The sequence below is a fragment of the Lactuca serriola genome, chromosome 8 (assembly GCF_051521515.1).
Source record: "Lactuca serriola cultivar US96UC23 chromosome 8, Lser_US96UC23_V15, whole genome shotgun sequence".
In the NCBI taxonomy this organism is placed as follows: Eukaryota; Viridiplantae; Streptophyta; class Magnoliopsida; order Asterales; family Asteraceae; genus Lactuca; species Lactuca serriola.
In genome coordinates, this window is record NC_136415.1 from 266,346,644 (window position 1) to 266,363,954 (window position 17,311).

The window sequence follows — 17,311 nt, forward strand, 5'->3', positions numbered from 1 at the left end:
ACATCACGATACGTTATACATCACGATACGCTTATAAATCATGATACGTTATACATCGCGATATGTTATACATCACGATACGTTTATACATCATGATACGCTTGTACATCGCGATACGCTTCCACTTGTTAAACACTTAAACATAGTTAGTTGTATGCCTGTGCTTGTATAGATGCATATAAATAATGTTTGAAGGACTTAGGAAGGCTTGTTCGCCCTATTTCCTTTTCTTCGTTGAGATGTGGTCTGGTGGGATCGGATGTCCGTCCGAAGGTCGTTTGATCATTAGTTATATATTATGTATACAAGCATAGACATATAGGTTTACATTAGTCAGTCCAGTTGTGAGTCTCTATCATTGGTCCAGTATTTTACATCAGATCTCACTACACGAGATACATCTTCAGTACACGGCCTTCTCCGTTGTCAAGTTGGTAACCAGAGTCTCTTGTAGGGAGAGCGGACATTGTGTGTATAGATCTATACGGGATTGACACCACCGCACCCTGACTGCTAGCTACAGTCCATGGCCTACCAAGCCAAGGGGTGACAAATGTCATATTCATACCGATGCTTGCAGGGCGTCAAGTTCTCTAGTGTCTATCAGTATGGTTACGAGTATCTCGGGGTTACCTTATAATTCAAGGCTTTAAGGTAACGGGTTTTATACACTGTATTCACTATAGTCAATGTATCAACTGCTTTAGACCGTACTAGCTGTATCTTTCATTTGATACTGTCTAGGGTCTGTATTCATAGTTTTAGACTGTGCTAGCTGTATCTTTCATTTGATACTGGCTAGGGTTTGTATTCACTGTTTTAGACCGTGCTAGCTGTATCTTTCATTTGATACTGGCTAGGGTCTGTATTCACTGTTTTAGACCTTGCTAGCTGTATCTTTCATTTGATACTGTCTAGGGTTTGTATTCACTGTTTTAGACCTTACTAGCTGTATCTTTCATTTGATACCGTCTGGGGTCTGTGTCTCCTTTTGTTAGACTGAGTCGGACGTGTCGTTCAGTCGATACTCTCCTGGAGTCTATGATTCTTTTTGCCTTAGTCAGCAGTCCTCACTACTGAGGCATATGTTATTCTCCCTGATATTCTCCTACTTTCTTAATAATTAAATCCCGTATTTTGATAATGATAGTGTTTAAGAGAAAACTACTTTTTACCACATAACTCTGACCAGTCTTGGTAGAAGACTGCTCTTAATTAGAAAATATAGGATTTTCTAGAAAGGACTCTATTTTACTGTATACTTGAAAACTACTACTTATATAAAGTTATTTGAATAAAATGACATTAAATACTTATGAACTCACCCGCATTTGTAAAAAATGTTGATACTCGCTTTTCAAATAACTTGTATTCTCAGGTCGGCATTAGACAGGTACATTCCAGGAGCTTCTGTTGAAGACGGTTTTGTGCCAAGCTGCATCTATACTAGTTTCTGTATTACTTTGATGATTCTATACAATGTAAACTATGTAAAACTATTACTATTAATGCAATGGTTGTTGTAATTTGATTACTATACTACATATGTTGTGATACTTGACATGACGTCATCCACCCCAGAACGTTTCCGCCGTTCCGGTTTTGGGGTGTGACAGATTGGTATCAGAGCATTGTTTATAGTGAGCTAAGTATATCAATTCATAAAAGATATACAGCCTATAAATACATAGGGATAAAACACTCTGACCAAGAATTATACTTTAAAATATAACCATATTTTACCAAAGTATAAGAACATCCAGAATCTAAACACTCAAACATAAGTATCGCAAGAAGAACAAGAATAAAAGTCTTCGGATGTTGAGCATTACCGTCAAACCTGGGCAGTTATGTAATCGTAAGCTGGAATAAATGTAACCTGATCAACTACATTTATTCGAGATGCGATGAACGTGTGCTTAGGAGTGATAGTGGTGCTGCAACAGGTTTGAAACTTACCAACTAGGAATGCTAGAGCCAAACATAAAGTTTAAAATACTATAGGAGTATTTTGGAATACTAAAAGTCTCACACTAATCCCAGAATCATATTCAGAAGATAAGAACACAAACAAGAAATAAAAATACCATAGTGGTATTTTAGGATTCATAGACAACCTCGTGTGAAGAACTAGAAAGATCCTTATTGATATACCTACAATTACAGAGAGTATACTCACAAGGTTATATATAGTGAGGATCCCATAGGCTGAGAATGTGTGGTTTCGCTCTACTTCCTTTTCCTTGTTTGGATGTAGATACCGAGTAGTATCACATATTTGAAGGCCTATCGGATCTAAGCTATATATGATTTGTATACCCTGTGTAATCGTAGTAGGACTCGATATGGATCACACAGTGAAATGTTAATAATCTCTTAGGACTCTTTAGATACTAACAATCTTAATAAACACTCGCCCACTTTTTCCGAACAATGCTCATTTTATGCAACCCTCCGAATCCATCCGCAGAAAACCTCTCAACCTCAAGGTATTTTTAGTTAAGCAACCTAAGCATACATAAACTAGAATTACAATTTTTTCGATACCACTATGGAGCTCTTTTGGAATTCTTCACTTTCTTGATAATTTGATCTTTGATTTCTTTGAATTCACCACATTATTTGATTTGATTTCTGGTATCTTCAACTTTTTGGATTTCTTCAGAATTTTGATCTTTTGATCTTTACTTTATTTGCTCCAAAATTCTTCCAACTTTACTCGTAATTCTCTCTCTCTCTTTTTTAATATTACATGTAATCGTAAGCTGGAATAAATGTAACCTGATCAACTACATTTATTCGAGATGCGATGAACGTGTGCTTAGGAGTGATAGTGGTGCTGCAACAGGTTTGAAACTTACCAACTAGGAATGCTAGAGCCAAACATAAAGTTTAAAATACTATAGGAGTATTTTGGAATACTAAAAGTCTCACACTAATCCCAGAATCATATTCAGAAGATAAGAACACAAACAAGAAATAAAAATACCATAGTGGTATTTTAGGATTCATAGACAACCTCGTGTGAAGAACTAGAAAGATCCTTATTGATATACCTACAATTACAGAGAGTATACTCACAAGGTTATATATAGTGAGGATCCCATAGGCTGAGAATGTGTGGTTTCGCTCTACTTCCTTTTCCTTGTTTGGATGTAGATACCGAGTAGTATCACATATTTGAAGGCCTATCGGATCTAAGTTATATATGATTTGTATACCCTGTGTAATCGTAGTAGGACTCGATATGGATCACACAGTGAAATGTTAATAATCTCTTAGGACTCTTTAGATACTAACAATCTTAATAAACACTCGCCCACTTTTTCCGAACAATGCTCGTTTTATGCAACCCTCCGAATCCATCCGCAGAAAACCTCCCAACCTCAAGGTATTTTTAGTTAAGCAACCTAAGCATACATAAACTAGAATTACAATTTTTTCGATACCACTATGGAGCTCTTTTGGAATTCTTCACTTTCTTGATAATTTGATCTTTGATTTCTTTGAATTCACCACATTATTTGATTTGATTTCTGGTATCTTCAACTTTTTGGATTTCTTCAGAATTTTGATCTTTTGATCTTTACTTTATTTGCTCCAAAATTCTTCCAACTTTACTCGTAATTCTCTCTCTCTCTTTTTTAATATTACATGTACCTCACTTTTTTCACTCAAATCCTACATGCTTAAGCAGAGGCGCTCAACCTCAACCTTTATTGGCTAACGATAATAATTTTCCTGGATACATTTCAGGTACACGATGCTAAACATATTGCATCCCTAAAACCAAGCGGGGTTGTGTTTTTGTTCCATGATTTCACTAAAATAAGGGAGGCCACAAATGCACTATAAAGTATATTGGCTCAACTAAACATTTGAACTTTCATCGGATCATCCCGCATAATACTAGCAATTATAGCTCAAATTATTATTACTAGATTCAATTAATAAAAATTTGAATTTTCAAAATTTTCTAGCAATTTACTTTTTCTACCCCTACCCCACACTTATTTCATACAATGCCCTCATTGTATGTATAAAAACAAATCAAAATTAAAGAAAAGGGAGAAAAAGGAACAGACTCCTCTGGGATAGCGGCGTGAGCATCTCCAAAAGTGTGGAAAATGTGCAATTGGACTTCCAAAAATAGAAACTCGGTGTAGAACTGGTTGAATACGTAAATAAACCACGAACAAGACTCGAAACTTCAATTCGTCAAAGTGGGTATTTGTAAGGAAAAATGTGGCAATGATAAACTGGATCACGTCGTGGCATATATCTGGACACATCGTAATATGGGTTGAAACCGCGAACACCAAAATGCTGAATTACTACAAACTGCAAGAGTGCCACGACGTGGCATAAGGAGTCCACGTCGTGGAAACTGGGCATCAGTAGAAAATGACTTGTTTGCTTTATTTACTCTAGCAGCTTTGACCAATGGCTAACTGGTTTCCGACACTTCTATGCAAATATATTTCCCAACTATAACCTCTCTCCTAATATACCCCACACTTATCTTGAATTGTGGGTTCCGACTCACGACTCTAAGCTTCCTTGACTAGACAAACACGACTCGAAAGTTAACCTTCTATGCTCCTTAGAATTCCAATGCTAATCTAAAAAATTAGAACAACCCAAAAGAAACAAAAAGTAACATCATAGTCTTAATAAGGTTTTACATCACACACCAAAGTCAACATATAAAAAAAACTACTCAAAAACAAAACAAAAGAAATAAAATCAATCATCATCTTGATCTTGTGCTCCACTTGGCCCTGCCCCATCATTTTGCGGACGCCATAGCTCATTTCGGAAAATAAGGATACTGTGGTGGCATAGAAGGTGGTCGGGTCACACCCAAATGTGAATAAATACCCTCATTAAGCTGGGTATGGTAAATGGCATGACCACGTACATTATCCAAATATGTTCCCACCCGACTCTGAAAAAGGGTCGGTGGGCACTCCCTGCACATACTGCGAAGCAGCACGCTCTCGCTTAACCTCACCTCTAGCCCGCACATTCCAACGCCTCGGCCTGGCTGGTGGTTGCTGTCCCGGCTGCACCTCCTCCTGCTCGTCATCTATCGGCGGTATAACAAAACGACCCCCGATATTCACCACCGCTCGCATCACACCCAAGACTTGAATGGTCAAGTCTGTGTCCGGGAATCGAGTAAGATTCCTCACAAAGTCATGGGTCAAAATATGATATGACCTAGCCAGGCGAGTAACCAAATGCCCCCCAGTAATCGGGCTCCCAGGCCTAGAATTGGCCGCTTTCTTCCCCATAAACCTTGCCAACATATAAGGCAAATCACAGCAAACCCCCGGAGTAATAAGAGTCCATAAATAAAATAGATTCTGGATGGGGACCTTGTCACCATGATGCTTGTGATTGATTAAAAACGTGATAAGGCGGTGCAAAAATCGGAAAACAGGATTCCGAATTTGTAACTCACTCGAGTCACGAGTGTTGTACTCATGGTTAGAAATGCCCCGCCAAAACTGCACATCCAAAGTACCCGGAGCAAAATCCCGCACACATCCAAGCAAGAAAGGGATAAAAAACGGAGATTGCGTCTCCACTTCCGTATAGAGCCCCATACGCCAAGCAAATTCCCGAAGGCTACACTCACGATATACACCACCCAAACGAAACACAAGTGCCCTATTGTAGGTGACATCAAGGGTGCGTTCTTTGAAACATACGGTAGAGAAAAAATCTACCGACAATTCCCGGTACACGGGTTCTTGAATGGCGAATAAATTCCTCCACCTGTGACAAGTGAACGAAAATTGATCTCCAAGTGGGAATGAGAATTATCGGTCAAAGGGTTTTAAGGAAATGGTCCCCCCTAATTTTTAAAGGCCACGACGTGGCTGGCTATGCCCACGTCGTGGACCTTAAATCTTTTTTAAGATCGTGCATTCCTTTTTAACCCACGACGTGGTTGGCTATGCCCACGTCGTGGAAACTGCCAGATGCAAAATTTTAATAATGTTTATCATATTAACTAATTACTTTGCATATCATTCATTATTTAAAGTTCCCTACAGCTAATTCTCTACTAATTACCAGTTTTTTAGATGATGAATCGATGTCTTTCCTAATTAAAAAGAAAAGAAAGAAAAGAAAAATTTAAAAAGAAAATGCAAACCAAACTCGGGTTGCCTCCCGAGAAGCACTTCTTTTTCTTGGAGTCTTGAGCTGGACTCCGTGCCTTTTACGTTGAATCTTCGGAAGAGTCTACCACCATGATCTTTTGTTCCATGAACCGCCGTTTATAAGCTTGAACTCTCCTTTTATACGCCTTCTTTGAATTTTCCTTTTTAGCTTTTCCATCTTCTTCAAGCTTGCGTTTTGTGCCCTTTGTTTGTTCATTGCACTCCATAACATTCTCCTCTTCTTTCACTACCGGCCTTGTTACTTTTGAAGTGACTTCCTCTTCATCACTTGTCATTTCCTCGTCCTCTTTGCTCACCCAAGAAGGCGGGCTCTTGTAAGCTATGACTTCAATCAAATATGGAACAGATGCCCTTGGTTTTGTCCTTTTGACTTGATGAACTGCCTTTATCTCTTCTTCCATAAGCTTTTCTAGTTCTTCTAGTTCATTCTCTTCATTAATTGTGAACACCTCTTCTTTATCTTCTTGAAAGTCATCCTTTATCCCAAAAACTTCTTGTTCATCTCCAACCCTCAAAGTTAGCTTAGACTCGCGGATATCAACAAGGGCACCAGCAGTGTTAAGCAATGGCCGACCAAGGATTATCGGAACATCCGGATCTTCTTTCATGTCTAAGACTACAAAGTCTATTGGAAAAACAAATTTTCCAATTTTCACCAAAATATCCTCCACTATGCCTCGGGGTTGTGTCACCGAACGGTTCACCATGTGAATCTTCATTTTTGTAGCCTTCATCTTCTGAATCTCCAATTTTTGATAAAATGAAAAAGGCATTAGATTAATGCTAGCCCCGGAATTGGCTAAAGCATTAACCTTCATTTTATTCCCAAACTCGCATGGAAGAGTGAGGCGTCCAGGATCCCCCATCTTTTCTGGTGTTTCTCCCAACACAGCTTTTGAAGTTTGTTCACTTAGAATCACTGTAGACTGCTTCTTTAATTGCCTTCGCGTATCTATCAAGTCTTGCAGTAATTTCTGGTTCTCGGGAGCTTTGGATAAGGACTCAACAAAGGGAGTATTAATTGGAATCCCTTTCATATGCTTCACAAACTCTAAATGTTCCTTCTCCAGTTGACTAAGTGTTGCGCGGGTGGGAAATGGCATAGGTGGATGATAAGCTGGAATAGGCTCAAAGGATTTTTGCTCAGACTTGCACCACGTCGTGGCCAGAGGAGTGCCACGTCGTGGCGAGCCTGGTTCAGCACTTTCTCCATTTTCGATCCTTCATTTCTTGGGCTGCTGCGGTTCTACTTCCAACGCCTCCAGGAACTCAGATATTGTATCTTCTTCAGTATCGATGGCCATTACGTGAGATTGGGCTTTTACTTCGGGATTCTTCGGGGACAATTTTTCATGAACTAAAGTGGCTAGTTGACCAAATTGTACTTCAAGGTTATGGATGGAGGCTTGCTGGTTCTTTATTAATGTTTGTTGTTCCATGATAGCGGAATCCGTGGCATCGTGTCTTTTTTCCGAAGCCTCCATAAACTTCATCAAAATGGTCTCTAGGTCGGGTTTCTTCTCAGTTGGTGGTTGCTCCTTTTGATAAAGGCCTCGACCTGTCTGCCTATACTTCTCTTCTTTTTGCTTCTTATACTCTTCATATGGCAGCCACTCCTTCTTCGGTTTCCTCCAGTCCTCATGAAACTTATCCCCACTAGAGTAGCACACTTGAGCTTTTCTGTTCCCAAACTCATCTACGTTGTAGTCCTTAGTCAAGTGTGGACCACTGCATCGCTCGCACCCCACTCTTATGGCTTGTATCGACTGGTCCATTTGTGTTATCCTGCGATCCATGTTATTCAGCATGGCCATGACAGCTGCAATTTCTTCAGTTTGGGCCCCTCCACCGCCTTTGCTTCCATCTTGCCTCGGGTTATGGTATTCACGGGTGTGTTTCGCGAATTCTTCAATTAGCTCCTTGACCTCCCTTGGATTTTTCTTTGTCAACGGTCCTTGAGAATCAAGGAGTTGTCTTGTCATCACATTGACCCCATCATAAAAGATTGACATCTCTTGCTGCACATTTAGGTCATGTTGCGGGCAATTTCTGAGTAAGCCCTTGTACCGCTCCCATGCTTCGTATAGTGACTCCCCGGGCTGTTGCTCAAAGTTGGCTATTACCTTCTTGAGTTTGGCTATCTTGGATGGTGGGCAAAACTAGTCTAGGAATTGCTCACGCATTTGAGCCCAAGTGGTGATTGTACCCGGTGGGAGTGCATTTAACCACTCCTTAGCAGCTCCTTTGAAAGTGATGGGAAGCATCCTAAGCAAGACTGTGTTCCTGTTGACATTTGGGACATTGAAGTAATCTGCAATGTCGTTGACTTCATCTAGATGCTTAAAAGCATCCTCATGGTCTTTCCCGAAAAATGGGATGTCCTTTAGTGCAGTCAATATGTGTCCCTTCAGCTCGAAGGTGGCAGTGGCAGGTATTGCGGGTTGGACTAAACCGGGACCCATATCTTCTCGGATCCGCTTCTTGTATGCTCCTATGGACATTTCTTCAATTGCTGCCATCTCGTTCCTTGGCTCGTTCTCGGGTTCACTAGTGTGTTCTTCAAATTCTAGCTCGGTATCGTATTTGGACTCGGTTTGCACGGGTGTATGATCCAAATGCTCAAGATTGCTCTTGTGCTTTGCTGGTGAACTTGACTCTCCTGTCTTCTTTCCCGACTTCCTAGAAAAGGTTGACTTTAATTCTTGCAAGGGCGTCTTTTTCTTGTGAAGTGCAGACTCGGGGTCTTCCAGTGGTGGCACCAAGTGTGTGGTTGAGCTTCTGGTCATGAACTCCTTCAACTTGCTAAACTAAAAACGTAAGACTGAACTAAAATAAGAAAAACTAAACTCAAACTAAAAATCTAATTTTTAACTGTCCACGTCGTGGCCAGAAGAGTGCCACGTCGTGGACTCTGTGAATGACAGAAAAAATTATTTTGCTGAAAAATTAACTTTTTGTGGGTTTTTACTCCACAAGAAGGATCGATCAAATTAATGCAAATAAATAAGCTAAAAACTAAGCCGTCCCCCGGCAACGGCGCCAAAAACTTGATGTGCACAAAAGTACCCACTAATTTTAATATTTATAACCTAACAAACTTAGACTATCTATGCACTTATAGGCAGTATACCTAGTCAGATTACAGTATAGCTTAGGTAAGTCGGGTGTCGATCACAGGGAACGGTGTTCTAATTAATTTACTTACTTATTAAATTGACCTAATTTATTAACAAGTTTAATAGGGGGTTTTATCTGGTTTTACAAGATCAGATGAACTTAAATCAAATTCAATAATAAAAACACACTCTTGTTTAGTTTTGAATCCACTTATCCCTTATGGCTAGCTAATGATTACGGATTATTAAGTTGGTTTTTAGTTGTATTAGTAATTTAGTTCTATCTTTCCAATAACTAACTAATTCATGTCTAACCATATATGTTCACACATAATTAAACACAGAACTAATTATGAATTTAAATATGCTATGTAAGATTTGTTGTGTAAACGCAATTATGATCACAATTCACGTTCTCTAGCACAGCTAAACTTTATTTATTCTAAGTACTAACTAAGATTGGTCAATCCTAGCTCTAACAATTTAATGTTCACTAAATTATTAGGTAAACAGGTTCATGTAGTTTAATGGTCACTGAGCTACACAGAACATGCAATTAAGCAATTAGGTAAACAAATAATAACATGCTAGGTTATACAAATCAAACACAAGCAAATTTTTACCAACTAAGCTCAATCCATAATCATATAACTATTCATAAGTTCAAAGCTTCATCTAGCTAAACAAGAGTAGCTAGATTCAGCTGCTCATCACAGCAGATAAATCAACACAGCTAAAACTAATGAAAGACATGTTCTTATTTAACTAAAAATAAACCTTTACTTCTTTTGGTGTTGAAAACCCTCTTCCAGAACCTTTCTTTCGCTCTGAATCGTCTCCTGGAATTCTTTTTCTTCTGCCCAAAAGCTTCCCTTCTCGTAATAATCAGGAGGACTTATATAATCCTCAAAAACCCGCACCACGTCGTGGCCAGATGCGCCACGTCGTGGGCTTCAAGTAATTTGTATCCTTCAAGGAAATCCTCCGCGTCGTGATGTTTATCTTCTGGAACACCTGTGCCACGTCGTGGGCTTCACCGCCACGTCGTGAATTGAGCGCTTATTGTGAATTTATTATTTTCTTGTCTTCCAAGCCTCCCATGTTCCCCATTTTGTCACCTTTGGTCCCTCTCTTCGAAAATCCTTTGTATTGACTGAAAATAACAATTTAAACTCATAAGTATCATTATTCTAAACATATTATCAATTTATTAATAAAAATGTACTTAAATACTGCCTAAAAATAAGTATATGGCAATATCACGTATCGTGATGTATCAGCGTATCGTGAAGTGGGAGTATTAACAAGTAAAAGTGAAGTAAAAGCGTGGATAAGTATAAGTGAAATAAAAATGTTAATAAGTAAGAGTATGAAAACGTGGAAGGAAACCTTGATGAAAACTTTGGAAAAACCTTTATACTTAAGCAAGTCACAACTTGATATTCTTTTGTTAATAAGTTTGAAAACCTTTAAAAATCCTTTGGAAACCTTTCATAAATAAGTTTTAAACGAAACTTTGATAAAACATTACAAGTAAAAGAAACTGAGCAAGTAACGATGTTTTAGAAAACCATTTACAGTATCATTCTCGGTAAAACAGTTAACAGTGTGGTAAATCCTTGTGCATGCGGCTTATCAATCACATGTGATTGATATGATAACTGGCATGTTTAACTTGTATTCCCTCCCTATAAAAGCATGTAAAAACATTTAAAAGGTTCATTCAGGGGTATGAACTCACCTGATGTAAGTGGATCCGACGAAGGTGCCGGTTGGGTGCTCGGTGTCAAGTAAAGACTTGAACACACTTAGTGACCTATTAACATATGATAACATATGTTTGTTGGATTAATGTCTAAGTCCATAACTATAATTGGTAAGACTTGACCCGACTCGGCATGGTCCATTTGGGTTGCATGGCATCATGCACTTGGATAGACTATAATGAGAGAAATAAGAAACTTATGGTTATTAATATATTATAAGTTCTAATATATTAATAATAAGAATAATAAGATTATTTAATTAGTATTGATCAAGAATTAATCTAGGATTAATTAAGTGATCAAAAGTAGACTAATTAAATATATGGGTTGATTGTGTAAATCATCCATACTTGTATAGTGGGCTAATGCTCCATGGATAATCAAGTTGGGCTAAAACCCATAGGATGGTCCATGGATGCTCCATGGTGTATTTGTACCCATGGATCATGGAAATGAAAGGCCATGTCAATTAGGGTTTACATGGTGTAACCCTAACTATATAAGCATCTTATTCTTGACCAAAATCGGCCACTAGTGTGTGAAGTAAAAGGGCTAGCCGATTTCATGAGTGTAGAATTATCTCAAGTTATTCCAAGAGTATTTGGTGTTGTGTGAACTATTTGAGGTGTCACACTTGGGGCACTTGGCACTCAAGCTTCATGAAGACTTTCTACACCAAAGAGGTATGTATTCTATCTTGCTATAGTCATTGTTTTGTATGCTAGATTAGGATAATACCTTGGAAGTTCTTATTTGCATGTATAATAGAGAAAACATAGATCCAAGGTATTTAGGGTTGCATGTACACTTAGGAGTGTTAGAATGCTCAAAACCCAACAATGTTTACATACAATTAGTACATACAATACCAATTAAACAAGTATACGCATCCTAAAGTGCGGAAAACACTTTGATTAAGTGCTTGGAGTGTCCCGAGTAACATTTAAGGGTGTGTATGGCCTAGATAGGGAGTTTACTCTTCAAGAGTAAACTCTATATAGAGTTCACGGCCCTGGGACAACTCCCCATGAGTTTACGGCCATAAACTCATGGTGAGGGTGTTCTAGGATGCTAAAAGGCCTTATATCAATTGTGGAATTTTGCTAGGTCCAAAAATAAGGTGTATGAATGGATTTAAGGAATCTAAATGGACCAAATAGGAGTTTACGGCCCTAAACAAGGAGTTTACGGCCATAAGCTCCTATGTACATATTCCTTGGGTGTTTTAAGGGCTTAAATGATAGAGAATAAAATCCTATGCATTTTTCTAAGTCAAATGGGGAGTTTAGGGCATCATTTGGGCATTTTCTAGGAGTTTACGGCCCATGGACCTTTCCTAGGGGGTTTACGGCCATAAACTCCCATTTCCTTGGATTTATTGAAGTTTAATGCGTTTACAACAATGGAATTGCTTCTAGACATTTTTCCAAGGCCATGGGAGGTGTTTGTGGGCATTTCTAACACATGGAATTGAGTTTACTCCCCATTGAAGGGGAGTTTACGGCCCAAGCAAGTTCTTGGGCAGTAAAATCAATTTTACTCCCCAAAATGTTAGTTCAAGGTGTTCTAAGTCCAATTCCATAAGTCATTTAGCCATATCTAAGCCTTAGGGGTAGTTTAGAGGGGTTTTGGGGCTTAAAAACCCCATTTAATGGTGTTCACGGTCCAAGAGTGTTCTTGGGCTGTAAACACATGAATCTACCCCTATTTGATGTTTTAAACACGAATTTGCATGCTAGCTAAGCTATACAACAAGTTAGGGTAGATGGCTTACTCGTTTGGGGCTCGAAACGGATATTTGGGGCTCGAAACGGATAATTTTTGGCTCGAAAATAAGTTGTAAAGAGAGAGAGTGGAGAGAGGGTGAAAAAGTCTCTAATGGACTCCACTCCACCTTATATAGGGGTTTGAGTTGGGGCTCAATGGGAATCCACCCGATACTGCCGTTAAACGGGGCTTTTTGGTCGCACCCGATTAAACGGTCAAATTTTTGACTTGGTTGTAACTTAACATTTTTAAGGGCATTTTGTGGGTGTTTCTAATTTGTTTCATCCCTTACCAAGTCATTATAAAAGTACTAATTTAATTAACCTCTTCCAAAATGTTAACGGACAAAAATTAAAGTGAGGCTTATTAACGGAAGGAGGTTAAAAATGACGGAATAAATTTCGGGTTGTCACATAAGCACAATATCTCAACTAAAAAAAAGATAAATACAGAATACATACCAGCCACAACATCGGGCGCTGCACGGACCTCCTCCACAGTCAACTGGAAAGCTCTCCCACGAGCCTTCGGAGCCTCGACCTTCATTGGTCGAACCTCGGTAACCCTCGCAGCAGGCGCAGATCCATGTGCTGACCCCTGATGCAACTGTGGACACTCGGCCTTCCGATGGCCAGTCTGGTTGCAATGAAAGCAAACCATAAATCCCTTGGGGCAATCCTTGGCGATATGCCCCTCCTTACCACATTTGTAGCAAGCACCCGATCGACAGGCTGTAACACCCCGAGATTCAGGTACATTTCTTTCACCCTTGTTCTTTGTCGATTGGTCATGATTAGTCCTTGAGTGGAGGGTTTATAGCAAGTGAGTACGCTGGGCGTACCAGAGGGGTACTCTACGCGTACTCATGTGCTTAAATTGGACGCGGAATCGCCAAGGTACGCTGGGCATACCCGGAGTTACGTCGGGCGTACACGGCCCAGATGCAAAATCCCTAATCCGTCTTGTGCACTATTTAAAGGGTGCTAAGGCTCATTTCTCGGCCTCCATATCAGTGAGTGAAACCCTAAAAGAGAGCCTCCCATCGTCCTTAGTGTGTGAGAGTGTTGTTAGAGCTAATTGTGCTTTGGTGACCTAGTGAAGGAGAAGGAAAAGAGCTCTTGGAAGCTAAAGCTTGAGGTGCCATTTTGGATCTGAGATCTACAGAGAAAAGGGCTACACTTGGAGGTATAAAGTTCAAAACTTTCCTCTTCTTTTGGTTGTTGTTGCATGTGCCATTTCTAGGGCTAAAAACCCCAAAGGTGGAGACTTTATGAGTGTAAAGTGCTCCATGGTCCGAGATCTGTCTCTTTTCAGTGGTATTAGTGATTTAGAACCATAAAGTTTCCATCTTGGATGTTAGTTTGAGGTCATGCTTGTGTAATAAGCCTTCTAGAGTTAAAGGATGGAACATTATGGGAGTTGGTGGCTTGTTCAGCCATGCAAAGGCTTAAAGTCATCAACTTTATGGATTAAGAGCCTTAGATGTGGTTAGATCTAGAATTTGGACGTGGGTCTTAACTGTTTAAGACCTCAAGAGCTAAGGGGTTGAAGCTGGGGAGTACGCCGGGCGTAATCCCAATACGCGCCGCGTACTGGGTGGCGTTCCCCGATTCCGAGATGCAGCCGGGTACGCTCAGCGTACACATCTGGTACGCGCAGCGTAACCCGGAAAGTTGACTTTTGGTTGACTTTTAGGGTATGGTCTATTGTGGGGCCTTTTGGTTATGAGAGGGGTAAAATGGTCTTTTACCCTTCTGAGAGTGTCATAAGAGGACATAGTCTAGCCTTTAAGAGTTATATTAAATAGAGTATTTATTTCATATGACTAGGCAGAGGCTAGGCCAGCGTTTACCGAGTCAGAGATTTACCGAGATACCCGAGGTGAGTCTTCTCACTATACTTTACCTAGTGTGGTAACAGAGTTATGTGACAGTGTACTATAGAGTTATATGCCAGTGTATTCGCATGTTATTTATGTGTTGTGATTTATTGTGATATGTGATATGCATGATCCAGAGTTACAGAGTTGGGACTTTCGGGTCCCTAGAGTTAGGGCCAGAGGGCCCACAGAGAGTTGGGGATGGAGGGCCTCACTGAGACACATTGACCAGAGGGTCGACAGAGTTACAGCCTCGATTGGCTATTATGTGTTAGATTGGTATTTTGGGGAACTCACTAAGCTTATGCTTACAGTGTTACGTGTTATGTGTTTCAGGTACCAGTGATGACCGCGGGAAGGCGTCGGCTTGATTCGTACACACACACACACACATGGGATTTTATGTATTTTGATCTTGGGAGATATTTTGTGAAAACAAAGACATGATACTATGACATTTTATGAATGAATGAGCTTGTGATGATGCGTTTGAAAATGCAAAAAATTGTTTTAAATTTTTACGGTGTTACACAGGCCCCCTCATGTCCCTTGCCGCACTTTTCGCAAGTGCGGCCCTTCTGGCCTCCAGTCCTCGAATCAGCAGACTCAGTCCGCTTGGCTGCCGGCTGAGACTGATTCGGCCGCAGATCCATCCTCTAAGACTCGGCCTCCTCCCTGGCATGAGTCTCCAACTCAATCTCCCTCTTACGAGCATTTTCCTGGAGCTCAGAAAATGTTCGGTACGTCGAGTTCGACACAAACTCCCGAATGTCTCTCCTCAGAATGCCCAAATACCGGCTCATCCGTGCCTGCTCAGTAGACACCTGCTCAGGGCAGAACATCGCCCTCTCATGAAACTTCCTCGTAATCACAGTGATCGAATCAGTACCCTGCTTGAGGGTCAAGAACTCCTGATCCAACCATTCCCTCTCCACCGGGGTAACATACTCATCTCTGAACATGGTGGTGAACCTCTCCCAGGTCACCTCTGAGATCTCTGCAACTGTAAAGCTTGCCATCACGAACTTCCATTAGTCCTTCGCTCCCAAGCGAAGCTGGTTCAATGCGAACCGAACCCTCAGATGCTCCGGACATGAACACTTATAGAAGCATCCCTCAATATCATCAATCCATCTCATTGCAGCGATCGGATCCTACGTCCCATCAAACTCAGGTGACTTCATGTTGCTGAACTCCCGAAATAACAACGAGTCACCTCCCTGAGGCCTGGCAGTAGCCACAGCTGCTGTAGCTACAGCAGCTGCAGCCTTAGCCACCGCGGAGTACCACTCATCGAAAGTCTCAATCAGTGTGGTCTTGATAGAGCCAAACATCTCTGGAATCTCGGCCCTGATCGCCGCCGCCACCTCATCGTGGATCATCTGACGAAGCTCCTTGTCACTCACACCGCTCGCCTCAGGTCTGTGGCGTGTCCCAACCATGATGCCTCTGAAATATAACATAATAATATCAAAGACTCGTTCGAGCATGCTCGGACTCGATAACTCGACCCTACTTGTTCCTTAGTACCCAAAGGATTCTTACTTAGAGTGCGCACTACTCCAATATCTTTGGTAGTACGGGCCCTTATACTACCGCCTACACCGCATCAGTATTCACCCTAAGTCCTCCTTCTTGGATCCCAGATCACAAGTACTCTATATCTCGCTGGCATATGCTAACCTTCGGTAGACCTCTTATCAGCCCCTCACTGCTACCTACTCGCTCTCAAGCATCACATAGCAGCACATGTAATGACCAAAATTTCAAAACAATTAAAACTTTTCAAAAACCACCCATTTTAATAACGTTGTTACAAAAAGATTTTCAATACATTATTTAACAGAGTATTTTTTTCCCAGGTTCAAATCATAAAACACCAACGCGGGGAACGATACGATCACGCCTTTGCCTTGCCACAGACTCTTGAGAACCTGAAAACATAAAACCACAAATGTAAGCCCGAAAGTTTAGTGAGATACCCCCAAAAATACCAACCACAAATACGCCCTTCCAGGCCACGACCTTCCGGTCCACATCGCAATGCCTTCCGGCCCATATTCCGCAATATCATAACATCAGACACTACCCGGATTTCCATCCGATAAAGGGTCGGCCTTGGTGCCGTAGACCCTATTGATATAGTGAGGATAACTCACCTCGAAACTGCCGACTGAACAGATAACCCAAGCTGCTCCGATCACTGATACGATCTCCACCTCTGGACAGCCACCAATGCACTGAACTCAAACAATAATCAACAATTACCAAAATACCCCTGGAAACCACTGGTCAACCCTTGGTCAAAGACAAGGTCAAAGTCAACCCCTGACTGACCCTACTCGCCGAGTCAACCCGATGACTCGCCGAGTTCCCATACTCAGAACTTCACTCAATCCGCGACCTAACTCGCCGAGTCACCCCGAGACTCGCCGAGTCCCACAACTTCTGAGTCCTCTCGCACACAACTCACCGAGTCATCCCTTGACTCACCGATTCTCGACTCAACCAGAGAATATCAGAACTCTTCGACAAGACTCGCCGAGTCCAAGAACAGACTCGCCGAGTATATGGCTATCTTCAACCTAC

General features: G+C 40.9%; 1 non-coding gene across 1 annotated transcript; it reads left to right on the forward strand.

Annotated features, from left to right (window-relative positions):
* The first annotated feature begins 8,222 nt into the window (after positions 1-8,222).
* Positions 8,223-8,329, forward strand: LOC145071510 (small nucleolar RNA R71). The gene has a single exon (XR_013690520.1). It is a non-coding gene; the product is annotated as a small nucleolar RNA R71 (small nucleolar RNA).
* The last annotated feature ends 8,982 nt before the right edge of the window (positions 8,330-17,311 follow it).